At 37.7% G+C, this 16,276-nt stretch overlaps 1 long non-coding RNA gene across 3 annotated transcripts in view; it reads left to right on the top strand.

The window, feature by feature from the left end:
- The window catches only part of LOC139358892 (uncharacterized), a 79,521-nt gene that overhangs the window by 24,272 nt on the left and 38,973 nt on the right, over positions 1-16,276 (top strand). The window contains exons 2-3 of one of the 3 annotated variants that reach the window (XR_011614395.1): positions 171-334; positions 536-608. The exons of the other annotated variants lie outside the window; for them this stretch is intronic. This is a non-coding gene — a long non-coding RNA (uncharacterized lncRNA). The remainder of the gene's footprint in view (positions 1-170; positions 335-535; positions 609-16,276) is intronic. 3 annotated transcript variants of the gene reach the window in all.

Below are 16,276 nucleotides of genomic sequence, written 5' to 3' on the forward strand. Positions count from 1 at the left end.
TAGAATTTCCTACTTCAAGTCCAATACAATTTTATTAAACCTTGCCACTTTCTCTAATGTTTGTTCCACAGAAAGATGGGTTAAATTAAACATATGCAGCATTAATCATTTATGCAGTTCCAATTGACACATTTGAAAACCTGCCTCAAGAGATCTGGTTTGTTTTCTAGCCTTGCCACATGAAGATGGTTTGCAAACATCCAAATAGAGTGAACATAATAAAACAAGAGCCTGGCTACTGCATATGGAAATCCATAATTGTCTTTGTGTGAAAGTCAAGATAAGTGCAGTGGGCTTCCTAGGAGCCACAAGTCTTTTGCTCAAGAAGTCCCTAGTATCCTTGACAAACTTAGAGAGGTCTAATGCTTTCATCCAAACTTCTTTTTTCCTCTCCTTCCACTGGGTTAGAATTGTATCATACTCTGAAGACTCACCCACACATTTCTTCCAACCTCTTCATTTGCTCTCATAGGTGTTTCTTCTAATACATTTTGTCAGATTTTTGAAATTCTTCCTCAGCAATTGCTTCTTGCAGGATCTGAAGTAATCCATTTTAGGACAATGTTTTTCCTATTTAAGGACAGAGGGACTTGATTCGCCATTAACAGGTAAGATATTACCAGAAAGTTTGGCATTTTCAATTTGAATATTTAATTCAACAAACTTAAAACATGGCAAGAAATCAAAAGCCTGAGATTTTTTATTGAATCTTTTTAACTTGCTTGTACCACAGAAACTTGCGGTTGCTTGATATGTGTGGTGGTTAATAATGAGTGTCAACTTGATAGGATTGAAGAATGCAAATAATTTTTTTTTTATTTTTTATTATTATTATACTTTAAGTTCTAGGGTATATGTGCATAACGTGCAGGTTTGTTACATATGTATACTTGTGCCATGTTGCTGTGCTGCACCCATCAACTCATCATTGTTCCTGGATGTATCTGTGAGGGTGTCACCAAAGGAGGCTAACATTTGAGTCAGTGGACTAGGGGAGGCAGAACCACCCTCTATCTGGCATAAAGCGGGCAGAAGAAGCTGGAAGAACCAGACTTGCTGAGTCTTCCAGCCTTCATCTTTCTCACCTGCTGGATGCTTCCTGCCCTTGAATATTGGACTCCAAGTTCTTCAGCTTTTGGACTCTGGGACTTGCACCAGTGGTTTCCCTGCAGCCACAGACTGAAGGCTGCACTATTGGCTTCCCTACTTTTGAGGTTTTGGGACTCAGACTGGCTTCCTTCCTCTTCAGCTTGCAGATGGCCTATTGTGGGACTTCACATTGTGACTGTGAGTCATACTCCTTAATAAACTCTGTTTTACATATACGTCTTTCCTATTAGTCCTGTCCCTCTAGAGTACCCTAATACAGTATGTTTTTATATTCCTAATAGAAAATAGAAGATAACTATAGCTTATGAAATTCCAAGTTTGGGGACATCATCTCTAGCAATCATTTTCTGTATAGAAAATAAAGCTCATAGTCAGGGTTGCTGGAAGAACAGTGACCTAGTATAATTCTGAAACTTGACTGTGAATAAACTTTATGTATTCGTTTCTTATTGCTGCTGTAACAAATTACCACATATTTAGTGGCTTAAGAAAACAGGCTGGAGATAGTGGCTCACGCTTGTAATCCCAGCACTTTAGGGGGTTAAGGCAGGAGAATCACTGGAGTCTATAAGTTTTAGACCAGCCTTGGGAAACATAGTTGAGACCCTGACGCTAGAAAATATTAAAAATAAGCCAGCTGCAGCAGGCAGCTGGTGTCAGGGTATCACTTGAATGCAGGCGGTTGAAGCTGTAGCGAGCTGTGATTGTGCCGCTGTGCTCCAGCCTGGATAACCGAGTGAGACTGTCTCAGGGAAAAATCAATCCACATATTTATTACCTCCCTGTTGTTGAGGTCAGAAGTACAACATCAGTCTTGTTGGGCTACAATCAAGGTGCGTGCATTGTTGATTCTTTCTGTAATCTCTGCCCGGGGAATGTGTTCCCTTGCCTTTTCCACCTTCTGGAGGCTGCTTGCATTCTTGGGCTAGAGACCCCTTCCTCTCCTCACTCCACTCAGATTATCCAGGATACTCACCATCCCAAGATCCTCAGTTTCATCACGTAGGCAAAGTCCTTTTGCTATGTAAAGTAATATATTAACCAGTTCTGGTTCAACCTTCCTAAAAACAGGAAGAGAAACATGGGATAATAGAAACAATTGCCCAGACATAAGAAGCAGTTTATAAGTAACTGTTGTTCTGATTCAGAAATCTGGAACTCTCCTGTAAAATCTGTTAATGAGTCTGATACCATACAAGAAAAAGGGAGCTGCCCTTGATCTTTGAAAAAGAATTTTTTATGAAGTGAAAGGGCAAGTAAAAGCTGAGGAAAAAAATTAGCAAGCTCAAAATTAATCTAGACATAATATATTTATATTCATACTATCCTCAATTTGTTCCAATGACTATGTTATAAAATCTTTCTGTTTACTTTTTCTTTCTAATAAGAGGAAAAAATTTGGTAGCAAGCATGCCTTCTTTTATAGTCCAAAGTGAGATTCCCTGAAGAATTTACTTTTTCCAGATTATATATGACAAGCATGAATTCATAATGTTTTTCTCATCTATTTACTTTAATAAAAATATCTCAGTGTGATGTTCAAGGAAAGGCTGCAAATCTTATATAAAGATATTTCTTTTTAACTAATATCATAAACCTAAAATAAATTTCGATAATTAATTGCCTTGAAAATTGTAATAATGAAGAAAATAGAATCTACGCTTGAAGAAGAGGAGCCAAGAGTTGTTCATGATGATTTTTCTGTTGTCGCTGTTATGTTTAGTCTGTTAATATTTCCCAAGTAAACTTTTTACAAAAGAGAAAAATTCTGAATAGAGCCTAAGTTTGTGTTGTAATTGACAGTAAAATAATGAGTAAAAATTACCTTAAATATATGAAATAAATGCTCATTATTCTGAGAAAAATATGTGATATCAGTTGAGGGTTAATTAAAAATGCTGTAGTTTAGGCTGGGAATGTATTCAGAATACTTTAATTTTTAATTCCAATTTTCTATAAAATATACATATTGTAAATGCATACATTTTTCTTCAACCACAAAATCAAAGCTATAATTATGTATTTGTTTCACACCAATCACTGATAATTATGGTGCATGATAAGAAATTTGCAAAAGAAAATATTTTAAATATATTGCCATTATCAGAAAAATTGGTATATTAGAGTTGTAACGGTTTTTAGATCTCAAAATATAAATCATACTTATTTAAATTATATTATATTAACATTACATTTACACACACACACACATATGTATGTGTGTGTATATATATATATTTTAACTAATTCCAATACCTACTTATAACACTTTCTCATTAAACCAAGTAAACTGGCGTGGACTAAGGCATTAAACCCATTTTCATATATGTATTTATACTTTTTCCCCCTACTTGTTGTAAATATTTAAAATTGTAGTTTATAGAAGAGAAAAAAAGAGATATTTATGAATTCAATTCTTAAGTATAAATGTATCCTGACTCTATTCTAGACACCAGCTTAGTCATACAGGGCAGATATAAAACCAAATAATCTTGATCTTAAATAAGATTGTAACTGTGATAAAATCAAAATTATTAATGGTAGTTTGTTATGTGGCATAGCATATAAAAGATAGAAGCATTTACTAACTATAGCAGTAGAGAAAAATGAACTCTCTATTGTGACATGAATTAAGTAGAAAACATTTTTCTAAGAAATTAGCACCTTATCCAGGCTTCAAAGATGATGATGAGTTTTCAAAGAAAGCAGAGGTCAAGATTGAGGGGGGTAATAATGAAAATAAAATTATTATAGGCAAAGAAGAGAATATGAAACAGTAAGAAGTTTTGAAATCACGTGGTACATCCAAGAAAGCCCAGAAGTTCTGTGATGTTTGTGAAAAAGTGTAAGGCAATCTATGGATTTAACTGAGACTAGAGAAGAATATGGGATGCAATAAAAAACCTCGCATGTTGCATTCAAGTTTACAGACTTTTGTTTGTATGAAATGGGGATAAATTAAAAGGCAGGAAAGAAGAAAAGAAACTCTTTTTAATCATGTTAGCATTCAAATGGGAAGAAGCTTAAGAGGTCCTGGCCTAGAGTAATGGTAGACTAGTGAGAATGGCATTATTTTGAATGATAGTAGAAATAAAAGGCAAAAGAGCAAGGCAGATTAAATACTAAAATGTAGAAGTGGCAAGACTTGGCAACGATCTATGGAAGGACAGGAAAAATTTTCACATAATTCTGACTTAGACAATTCTGTAAGGTGGGCTCATACATAAGTCGACACTGACTAAAGTGTTAACTAACAAAATGTCATGGGGGATGCAAGAATATCCCTATCAGACTTTCTAGATTTGAGGTGATTGTGTTAGCCTAAGTAGAATTATCAGGAAGCAGTTGGATGTAGCCGATTAGAATTTCATCTAGGCACATGTTGTAGAAATGAGAGTTTCTACCGCAGAAATATGATTAAAAATTTTACTGTATAGTCTTGGGAGAAGATGAGGAACACTAGTCTTGAATAGTGAGGTGAAACACTTTAGAAAGTCTGCAGGGAATTTTCCTATGATTTGCCAAAACCATATTTATTGACATTTATTGAGTTGATGCTGGGGCAAAATTAAATTACAGACTGTTAAAAATTAATTGCAGGCCCGGCGCAGTGGCTCAGGCCCGTAATCCCAGCACTTTGGGAGGCCAAGGTGGGTGGATCAAAAGGTCAGGAGATCAAGAACACCCTGGCAAGCACAGTGAAACCCTGTCTCTACTAAAAATACAAAAAATTAGCCAAGCGTGGTGGCGGGTGCCTGTAGTCCCAGCTAGTCAGGAGGCTGAGGCAGGAGAATGACATGAACCCAGGAGGCGGAGCTTGCAGTGAGCAGAGATTGCACCACTGCACTCCAGCCTGGGCGATAGAGTGAGACTCTGTCTCAAAAAACAAACAAACAAACAAAACCCTAAAAATTGCAGAAGAGAAAATGGAAACATGTGAAGTATAAAAAGTCTTCTAAAAATCAAAACCCAAGGGAGAAAGAAGTGTTTTAGTGAGTGTTGCGCTAGAAAGAGAGAATTTTTGCATGGGGTACAGATGTGAGCATTTTAATAAATTCAATAGAAAAACAATACAATAAAGGCTGTGAAGAGATGAGAAATATGAAGGGATACTGAGGGAGGAATTGCCCAGATTAGATAAATGAGGACTTGCTTTCTATTGAGAGAAGAAATAGGGCAAAGTTGTATAGCAAGAAGTGAACTTAAGCATGTTGGAGAGCCGCTGGTGATTGGAGGGCTTTGTAGTAAAGCGAAATTTCAATTGTTGATATTTGAGAATGATAAGCTCTTTGAGGATTGCTAAAATAGTATTGCATCTCTTTTGAGAGGAAAGGAATAAGGAGCTGAATACACTTGTGAACCCCAGATATCAGAGACAGGTCTCATTTAATTCAGAAAGTTTATTATTATTATTACTATTATTTTTGAGAGGAGTCTCACTCTGTCGTCCAGGCTGGAGTGCAGTGGCAAGATCTCGGCTTACTGCAAGCTCCGCCTCCCTGGTTCACGCCATTCTCCTGCCTCAGCCTCTGGAGTAGCTGGGACTACAGGCGCCCGCCACCAGGCCTGGCTAATTTTTTGTGTTTTTAGTAGAGACGGAGTTTCACCGTATTAGCCAGGATGGTCTCTATCTCCAGACCTTGTGACTCCCCTGCCTCCGCCTCCCAAAGTGCTGGGATTACAGGTGTGAGCCACCGTGCCCAGCCTAGAAAGTTTCTTTTTCCAAGGCTGAGGATGCATGCCTGTGAAACAGCCTCCGGAGTTTCTGAAGACATGTGCGCAGGGTTGTCAGAGCACAGTTTGATGTTGTACATTTTAGATATATGAGATTCCATCAACACATGTAAGATGAACACTGGTTGGGTCTGCAAAGGCGGGGCAACTCAAAGCAGAGGTGGGAAGACTTGAAGGGAGAGGGGTCTTCCAGGTCATAGGTAGATCGAGACAAGTGGTTACATTCTTTTGAGTTTCTGGTTAGTTTCTCCAAAAGAGGCAATCAGATACGCATTTATCTCCGTGGGCAGAAGGGTGATTTTGAGTAGAATGGGATGCAGGTTGGCCCTAAACAGTTATAAGCTTGACTTTTTTCCTTAGCTTCGTGCTTCGAAGGCCACGAGATTTATTTTTCTTTCACATTTCTCCAGTTTTATTTTTAAAAAATCTTTTGGAGAAAGCATTTTAGAAGAAAATGAGTCTCTGGTCTCAGGTTTTGTCTGATCTTTCATGGCTAGCATGGTTTATTCCCAGATGGGTAATTCCTGAATTATTAAGAAAGCTCATTTTTAGCAGGTTGTGAATTCTCATGTCCTACGAAGAGAAAATAGAGGGAGGAAGGGAGAAAAGCAACAACAAACAAAAGAGCAATCCTGGAAAATGCATATAGACCACATTACTCTGACGTTCATACATTTGTAGGCAGTATGAAAGTGGCTTATGTATATAAATAAGTTGCTGTTATTTTCTTCTGAAATTTAAGTTGTTTAGCTTCAGTTCTCATGGTTTTACGAAAGCACACCTTAGTTTTTGGTGACTCCAAATTAGAAAAAATGGAAAAAAAGGAAAAAAATGGACATCATTTTGCAGACTTGTAGCCAAAAAAAGTTAGAATTTTGTCCAAACTGTAGAAAATAATGAAAATGGAAAAACACTGGGCAAGCCTAGAATCTAACAACAGATATACTGTAGTTTTTGAAACTTTTTTTTTCTCTTCAGTTTCCCGTTTTTGACTGATTTGCGTTATTATACTTGGCCTAATGATTTATATACAATGAATCAAGAATAATTATTTTTACATAAGCTTTCAAATTGCTTTGATGGAACTTTGCTCCATACTAGGAATCTCAGATAAGACTTTTTAAAAGCTGAGCCCAGCCGTGGATTTGTGCCATCAAATAGCTATGTTTTGGGTGCATTTCCTCTACTATTGAGGTTCCAAGATAAACCTGGGGCTTCTGAGCCTGTCAGAAAGTGGCATTCTTTACTTTCCACTGGTCAGAAACCTTATACAGGGACTGTGTACACAGAATATGAGGCCAGTTTTTCCAAGTGCTTTATTGGCACCGTAAGGAAAGCACACCATTCCTATCAAAACCTTGGTAAAATAACTAGTTTCTCCAATTGTGTCCTGTTACAGATGAAAACAGATTCTTATTGCACTCATGCAAATAACTATGTTGCCATAAGTTAAGAATACTCACAAATAGTTTCCAAATTCTGGAGAAATTAGATAGAGAGAAACAAATATGCTCCAAATTTTGTTCATAGGAGTATACTAAATTACTAAAAGCTGTTAATATCTCAAAAGAAAAGTTTTCTTGCCTCCGAAAAAAACTAAACAAAGGATTAGCAATGTTTTAAGCAAAAAGTCAAAAAGATTATGTCAGTCTTTTATTAGTTCAGTCCATGCAGTCAATTACTGTTCTGCTCGATGCTCATGAATATTTTAGCTCTCTATGAGAGCTAAAGTAAAATGGTAGGATGAGTGCTATTATTTTATTTTGTAAACTCTAAAGTTATGATATCTTGATTAATCAAATATTAAAAATGCCATTTCTACATATTTTTCAAAGTTTTAATGTAATTTCTATACATAGCCTACATTTTTCATCTGTTCAAATACTCTTTCTCTTATCCTTAATATTGCCTCTATATTTATTATGTCCCTAATAAGGTAGATACAAACACTTAGGTGCTGTTAGATTCTTGGGGAAGTTATTTTGTAATAGGTTTAATGTTCATCAATTCACTTGTATCAGATATGCCTATACAATTGCTATAACCATATTTTGCCTCATATTTTCCCAAACAGGACATTCACTTCCCTCATTGCCATTTTGTAGACTAGAAAATTTAAAAAATAATGTAACTTCATGTATTAAGTACTTAGAGAGTAATTTATTAAGTAGAGTACTGGCAATAAGGACAATTTGTTTCCTGAAGCAGAGTCATGGAATTACATTGTAATTTCATGCCTGCCTTATGTGTGACAACCAAATACCTAATTTCTTCTATTTTTCACAGCTTCTATTTTTTATCCAGTATTTTGATAAACAACAATCTAATTCTCAAAATTACCTCATAACATGTTGACAAAGTTTACAAAAACACTGATAAACTATATATATTTAAACATAGGTCTAGGTCTATTTGCTGAACAATTGTGCCAATTAAATTGATTATTGTAACATTTTTCATTGGAAAAATAAATATTCCCAGTTACATCTTCCCCCCTCACTTCGTGCACACACACTGACAAAATGCTACAACCAACTTGACATTCACTTTGAGAGGTTTTGTCTACAAACCCATTCCTAATTCCAAGTACATTAGGCCTTCCATATCCTTGAGTTCTGCATCAATTGGTTTTCCAACCAACCAACCAACCTCAGATAAAAATATTTTAAAAATAATAATTCCACAAAGTTCCAAAAAGCAAAACTTGAATTTGTCTTGTGCTGTATACAAGGCAAGGTTGACTCCACATGAATAAAATGATGTATAGGTATTGTATTAAGTATGATGAGTAATTTAGAGATGAGTTTATATAAAATCATTTTATATAAAAAGTTTGAGCATCCATGGATTTTGGTATCTGCAGTGTTTCTGGAATTATTCCCTGATGAAGATGAAGAACTATATTCTTACCATTAGGCATGTATGTGTTAGGGAGTGAGAGAAAAAGAAAAGAAACTTGCCTAAGTCAATTTAATACATGTATACACTTCAATTATGTTATGATCTAGAATTGTAGGAGAAAATCTTAGTGTCTGTGGCAGGTTAGGAACTAACTTGTTCATATTTCTGTTATGACATAGCTATTCTTTCCCTCAAAATTACTAGAATTTTTTTTTCTACAAAGACACCAGTACTGCTTATTAGAATGTCAGATGGAGATAGTTAATGGCACTAACATTTATTTAAAAGGCCCGTGCTGGGCAGGTTCTTCCATTATAAGTCATCCAGTAAGCTACTGACTAGCCTACGTTGCCTCCCTACATGTGGTCTTTCCTAGTATGATTATAAAAAAACATTTTTTCCTCATCCTCACACCACCATGGAGAGCATTTTTATAAAGCACATTGAGAATAACTAGTGCATTTAGGATATAGACAGTAAATATAAGCATTTTTAAAAGGGTATTCAGTTTTTATTTACAAATTAAAGATATTTATTTGGAATATAAAAATCAGAAGCTAAGTAAAAGCCAAAAATACAGTCACTGAGATGAAAGCAACAGATAAGAAGAAAAAATCAGTAGGAGATGAGGATGTGCTTAAATAACAGATGGACATAATGGACAAATTTTGCAAATAAACAAGGAAGACAGTGACAAGATTAATAGTCATTTTAATGTGAAAACATTTACATCAGTGTGAAATAACTTCAAGCGACCATAAAAAAGAAAAACAGAAGAAAAATAAAAATATGATAAAAAGAAAACAGCAATAGTAGCTATATCCACCACATAGTATATGTTTCTTGCCATCTAGATCCCAGCAGGCCAAACAGAGTTACCCGGGTGGCTGCATTGCAGAGGATGGGTCTTGGTACTCATAAGAAGTCATCCTCACTAAGGGACCAAGACAGTTGATGGCCTGTGCAATAGAGACAGAAACAGTACTATTCACTAAGTTTCTTATGCCATCTTCCCTCCACTCCTATCACAGAGTGACTCTGAATAGAGCAATTGAATGGACAAGCAAATCTCAGGCACTCAGGACCTCTGGCTTTTCTCCCTAGGTTTCTATCAAGAAAGTAAATTGTAAATATGTGCTGGACTTTATGTCACCTCTTTCCAGACAACCCTTTGTACTCTAGTACTAGTCATCATACTAGTCTCGTACTTCAGTTCACCAGGAATATGCCTAAGGTCTTCATTAACTCAAGCAACTTCTCACTTTGTTAGGCAGGCACCAGCCTCCTGCCCTGGTAACTGCATACAGCATGTCTTCAGCTACCAGCTACTAAATGGCACTGCAGAGCCACAGCTACAATGACCAACCTTGAAGAGCAGGCAACTTCCCTGGCTTCTGATCAACATCTCTTAGAAGCAACAGTGCCAGCAATAGAGCAAAACTTGTCTGCATGAAAGTGAAGGTGTACCTCAGATATTGCTGAATTCAGTACAGACCACCACAATAAAGTGAATGTGCAACAACTGAATACTACAATACAGCAAGTCATACATCTTTTTGTTTCACCGTGGATATAAAAATTATCTTTATACTATACTCTGGTCTATTAAATGTGCAATAAGATTAGATATAAAAAGGGGATGGTGATTAGATGGCCGAATAGGAAGAGCTCCAGTCTGCAGCTCCCAGCATGAACGACACAGGAGACGAGATTTCTGCATTTCCAACTGAGGTACCAGGTTCATCTCACTGGGGCTTGCCAGACAAGTGGGTGCAGCCCATGGAGCAGGGCAAGACATTGCTTCACCCAGGAAGTGCAAGGAGTGGGGGAATTCCCTTTCCTAGCAAAGGGAAGTCATGACAGACAGCACCTGGAAAATCGGGACACTCCCACCCTAATACTGCGCTTTTCCAACGGCCTTAGCAAATGGCACACCAGGAGATTATATCCCGTGACTGGCTTGGAGGGTCCCACGCCCACAGAGCCTCGCTCACTGCAACAGTCTGTGATTGAAATGCAAGGTGGCAGTGAGGCTGGGGGAGGGGTGCCCGCCATTGCTGAGGCTTGAGTAAGTAAACAAAGCCCCCTGGGAGTTCAAACTGGGTGGAGCCCACCTCAATTCAAGGAGGCCTGCCTGCCTCTGTAGACTCCACCTCTAGAAACGGCATAGCTGAACAAAAGTCAGCAGAAACTTGTGCAGACTTAAATGTCCCTGTCTGACAGCTTTGAAGAGAGTGGTGGTTATCCCAGTACTGAGTTGGAGATCTGAGAATGGACAGACTGCCTCCTCAGCTGGGTCCCTGACCCCTGAGTAGCCTAACTGGTAGGTATCTCCCAGTAGGGGGGCAACTGACACCTCAGACAGCCGGGTGCCCCTCTGAGACAAAGCTTCCAGAGGAAGGATTAGGCAGCAACATTTGCTGTTCTGCAGCCTCCACCGGTGATACCCAGGTGAACAGGTTCTGGAGTGGACCTCAAGCAAACTCCAGCAGACCCACAGCTGAGGGTTCTGACTGTTAGAAGGAAAACTAACAAACAGAAAGGACACCCACACCAAAACCCCATCTGTACATCACCATCATCAAAGACCATCATCAAAGGTAGATAAAACCATGAAGATAGAGAGGAACCAGAGCAGAAAAGCTGAAAATTCTAAGAATCAGAGTGCCTCTTCTCCTCCAGAGGAAGAGAGCTCCTTGCCAGCAACGGAACAAAGCTGTATGGAGAATGACTTTGACGAGTTAAGAGAAGAAAGCTTCAGATCATCGGTAATAACAAACTTCTCTGAGCTAAAGGACGATGTTCGAACCCATCACAAAGAAGCTAAATACCTTGAAAAAAGTGTAGATGAATGGCTAACTAGAATAAACAGTGTAGAGAAGTCCTTAAATGGCCTGATGGAGATGAAAACCATGGCACAAGAACGACATGATGCATGCACAAACTTCAGTACCGAGTTGATCAAATGGAAGAAAGGGTATCAGTGATTGAAGATCAAATGAATGAAATGAAGCGAGAAGAGAAGTTTAGAGAAAAAAGAGTAAAAAGAAATGAACAAAGCCTTCAAGAAATATGGGACTGTGTGAAAAGACCAAATCTACATCTGATTGGTGTACCTGAAAGTGCGGAGAGAATGGAACCAAGTTGGAAGACACTCTGCAGGATATCATCCAGGAGAACTTCCCCAACCTAGCAAGGCAGGTCAACATTCAAATTCAGGAAATACAGAGAACACCACAAAGATACTCCTCGAGAAGAGCAACTCCAAGACACATAATTGTCAGATTCACCAAAGTTGAAATGAAGGAAAAAATGTTAAGTGCAGCCAGAGAGAAAGATCAGGTTACCCACAAAGGGAAGCCCATCAGACTAATGGCAGATCTCTTGGCAGAAACTCTACAAGACAGAAGAGAGTGGGGGCCAATGTTCAACATTCTTAAAGAAAAGAATTTTCAACCCAGAATTTCATATCCAGCCAAACTAAGCTTCATAAGTGAAGGAGAAATATAATACTTTACAGACGAGCAAATGCTGAGAGATTTTTGTCACCACCAGCCCTGCCCTACAAGAGCTCCTGAAGGAAGCACTAAACATGGAAAGGAACAACCAGTACCAGCCACTGCAAAAACATGCCAAATTGTAAATACCAGTAATACTAGGAAGAAACTGCATCAACTAATGAGCAAAATAACCAGCTAACATCATAATGACAGGATCCAAGTTCACACATAACAATATTAACCTTAAATGTTAATGGGCTAAATGCTCCAAGTAAAAGACACAGACAGGCAAATTGGATAAAGAGTCAAGACCCATCAGTGTACTGTATTCAGGAGACCATCTAATGTGCAGAGACACACATAGGCTCAAAATAAAGGGATGGAGGAAGATCTACCAAGTGAATGGAAAACAAAAAAAGGCAGGGGTTGCAATCCTAGTCTCTGATAAAACAGACTTTAAACCAGCAAAGATCAAAAGAGACAAGGAAGGCCATTACATAATGGTAAAGAGAACAATTCAACAAGAAGAGCTAAGTATCCTAAATATATATGCACCCAATACAGGAGCACCCAGATTCACAAAACAAGTCCTGAGAGACCTACAAAGAGACTGAGACTCCCACACAATAGCAATGGGAGACTTTAACACCCCACTGTCAACATTAGACAGATCAACAAGACAGAAAGTTAACAAGGATATCCAGGAATTGAACTCATCTCTGCACCAAGCAGACCTAATAGATATCTACAGAGCTCTCCACCCCAAATCAGCAGAATATACATTCTTCTCAGCACCACATCGCACTTATTCCAAAATTGACCACAGAATTGGAAGGAAAGCACTCCTCAGCAAATGTAAAAGAACAGAAATTATAACAAGCTGTCTCTCAGACCACAGTGCAATCAAACTAGAACTCAGGATTAAGAAACTCACTCAAAACCGCTCAGCTACATGGGAACTGAACAATCTGCTCCTGAATGACTACTAGGTACATAACGAAATGAAGGCAGAAATAAAGATGTTCTTTGAAACTAATGAGAACAAAGACACAACATACCAGAATCTCTGGGACAAATTTAAAGCACTGTGTAGAGGGAAATTTATACCACTAAATGTCCACAAGAGAAAAGAGGAGAGATCTAAAACTGACACCCTAACATCACAATTAAAATAATTAGAGAAGCAAGAGCAAACATATTCAAAAGCTAGCAGAAGGCAAGAAGTAACTAAGATCAGAGAACTGAAGGAGACAGCGACACAAAAAATCCATCAAAACATCAGTGAATCCAGGAGCTGGGTTTTGAAAAGATCAACAAAATTGACAGACCACTAGCAAGACTAACAAAAAAAGAGAGAAGAATCAAATAGATGCAATAAGAAGTGATAAAGGGGGTATCACCACCAATCCTACAGAAATACAAACTACCATCAGAATACTATAAACACGTCTATGCAAATAAACTAGAAAATATGGAAGAAATGTATAAATTCCTGGACATATACACCCTCCCAAGACTAAACTGGGAAGAAGTTGAATCCCTGAATAGGCCAATAACAGGTTCTGAAATCAAGGCAATAATTAATAGCCTACCAACCAAAAAAAGTTCAGGAACAGTCGGATTCACAGCCAAATTCTACCAGAGGTACAAAGAGTAGTTGGTTTCATTCCTTCTGAAACTATTCCAGTCAATAGAAAAAGAAGGAATTCTCCCTAATTCATTTTATGAAGCCAACATCATCCTGATACCAAAGGCTGGCAGAGACACAACAACAAAAAAAATTTAGACCAATATCCATGATGTAAATCAATGCAAAAATCCTCAATAAGATACTGGAAAACTGAATCCAGCAGCACATCAAAAAGCTTATCCACCACGTTCAAGTTGGCTTGATCCCTGGGATGAAAGGCTGATTCAACACACGAATCAATAAACGTAATCCATCATATAAACAGAACCAACGACAAAAACCACATGATTATCTCAGTAGATACAGTAAAGGCCTTTTACCAAATTAAACAGCCCTTCATGTTAAAAACTCTCAATAAATTAGGTATTGATGGGACGTATCTCAAAATAATAAGAGCTATTAATGACAAACCCACAGCCAATATCAAACTGAATAGGCAAAAACTGGAAGCAATCCCTTTGAAAACTGGCACAAGACAGGGATGCCGTCTATCACCACTCCTATTCAACATAGTGTTGGAAGTTCTGGCTAGGGCAATCAGGCAGGAGAAAGAAATCAAGGATATTCAGTTAGGAAAAGACGAAGTCAAATTGTCCCTGTTTGCAGATGACATGATTGTATATGTAGAAAAACCCATTGTCTCAGCCCAAAATCTCCTTAAGCTGATAAGCAACTTCAGCAGAGTCTCAGGGAGCAATAGGCTATCCCATTTAGCATAGCGGGCAGTAGGCTATGTCATCTAGATTTGTTTAAGTACTCTCTACAGTGTTTATGCAATAACAAACGTGCCTCATGACACATTTCCCAGAATGTATCCTGTAATTAAGTAAGGCAAGATGGTCTATATAATGTAAAACTATTTTATTCTGGCCGGGCATGGTGGCTCACCCCTGTAATACCAGCTCTTTGGGTGGCCGAGGCGGGTGGATCATGAGGTCAGGAGATGGAGACCATCCTGGCTAACACGGTGAAACCCCAAATCTACTAAAAATACAAAAAATTAGCAGGGCGTGGTGGTGGGTGCCTGTAGTCCCAGCTACTCGGAAGGCTGAGTTAGGAGAATGGTGTGAACCCAGGAGGCGGAGCTTGCAGAATCGTGCCACTGCACTCCAGCCTGGGCGACAGAGCGAGACTCCATTTCAAAAAAAAAAAAAAAAAAGAAAGAAAAACTTATTTTTATTTCAGACACATCGTTTCTTTTGCATATTTTAGCCCAATATATATTATGTAAATATAATTGAATAGAGTCCATATGTTTGGCATAATTGCAGTTTTATAGAGTTGCAAAAATATTGAGAAACAAATTCAGATCTTTGCCCATTAAACACATCGTTGGCAACTACTCAGTATACAATTGTATTTTGTAAATTGTCCAGTCACAGAAAAATTCCAACATAAGTATCTTGAGTTAGAAAATTATGGCTCACATATTTACAGATTCTTATAAAAGACATATATTGGACAGCCTGGGGATACATAAATAATATAAATGAAAACTGTTATTTGAAGCCAGTCATTTATGTATAGAGCATTCATCTAATTTTTGAGTCTAGACTGAAGCAGAGATGATTATTCTCATGTTGGTTTTTTAAAAAATTGTCAAATATCAAAGCAAGTATAATCAGTGTATTACTGACATTTGATTTATGCTAATATGCTAATATTTTAAATATTTCAAACAATAAAACATAAAATTATATTTGTTTATATTATAAATATATATGTGATAAAATAGGAATTACTTATGAATCTTTTCGAGTATATTACGTGCTAGAAAATATTTTGGGTTAAATTTCCCACTTAGCAGCCACTGGCAACATTTTATCAAAAACATTGACAGAGGAAAGAAAGAATTACAGGATATGGTTGCTTTTTTTCTTAAGTGCAGTTTTAGGTTCACAGCAAAATTGAGAATGTACAGATGCATAGTCTTTAGCATTATCAGCATCCCCCACCAGAGGGTACATTTGTTACAACTAATGAACCTAACACATCATTATCACTAAAAGTTCACCATTTACGTTAGGGTCCACTTTGGGTGCCGTACGTGCTATGTGTTTGCACATATGCATAATGACATGTATCCACAACTATAGTATCACACAGAGTAGTTTCACTGCCCGAAGAATCCTCTGTGCTCCACCTAGTCATCTATCCTTCCCCCACAGCCCCTGGGAACCACTAATTTATTTCTGTCTCCTTAATTTTGCCTTTTAAAGGATGTCATGTAATTGAATCACACAGTGTGTAGTCATTTTAAATTGGCTTCTTTCACTCACTATTATGGTTCTCTTTTCTTGATCTCTTTCCACTGTTTGATGGTTAATTTCTTTTTAGTGCT

This window comes from Macaca nemestrina, chromosome 15 (assembly GCF_043159975.1).
Source record: "Macaca nemestrina isolate mMacNem1 chromosome 15, mMacNem.hap1, whole genome shotgun sequence".
Lineage (NCBI taxonomy): Eukaryota > Metazoa > Chordata > Mammalia > Primates > Cercopithecidae > Macaca > Macaca nemestrina.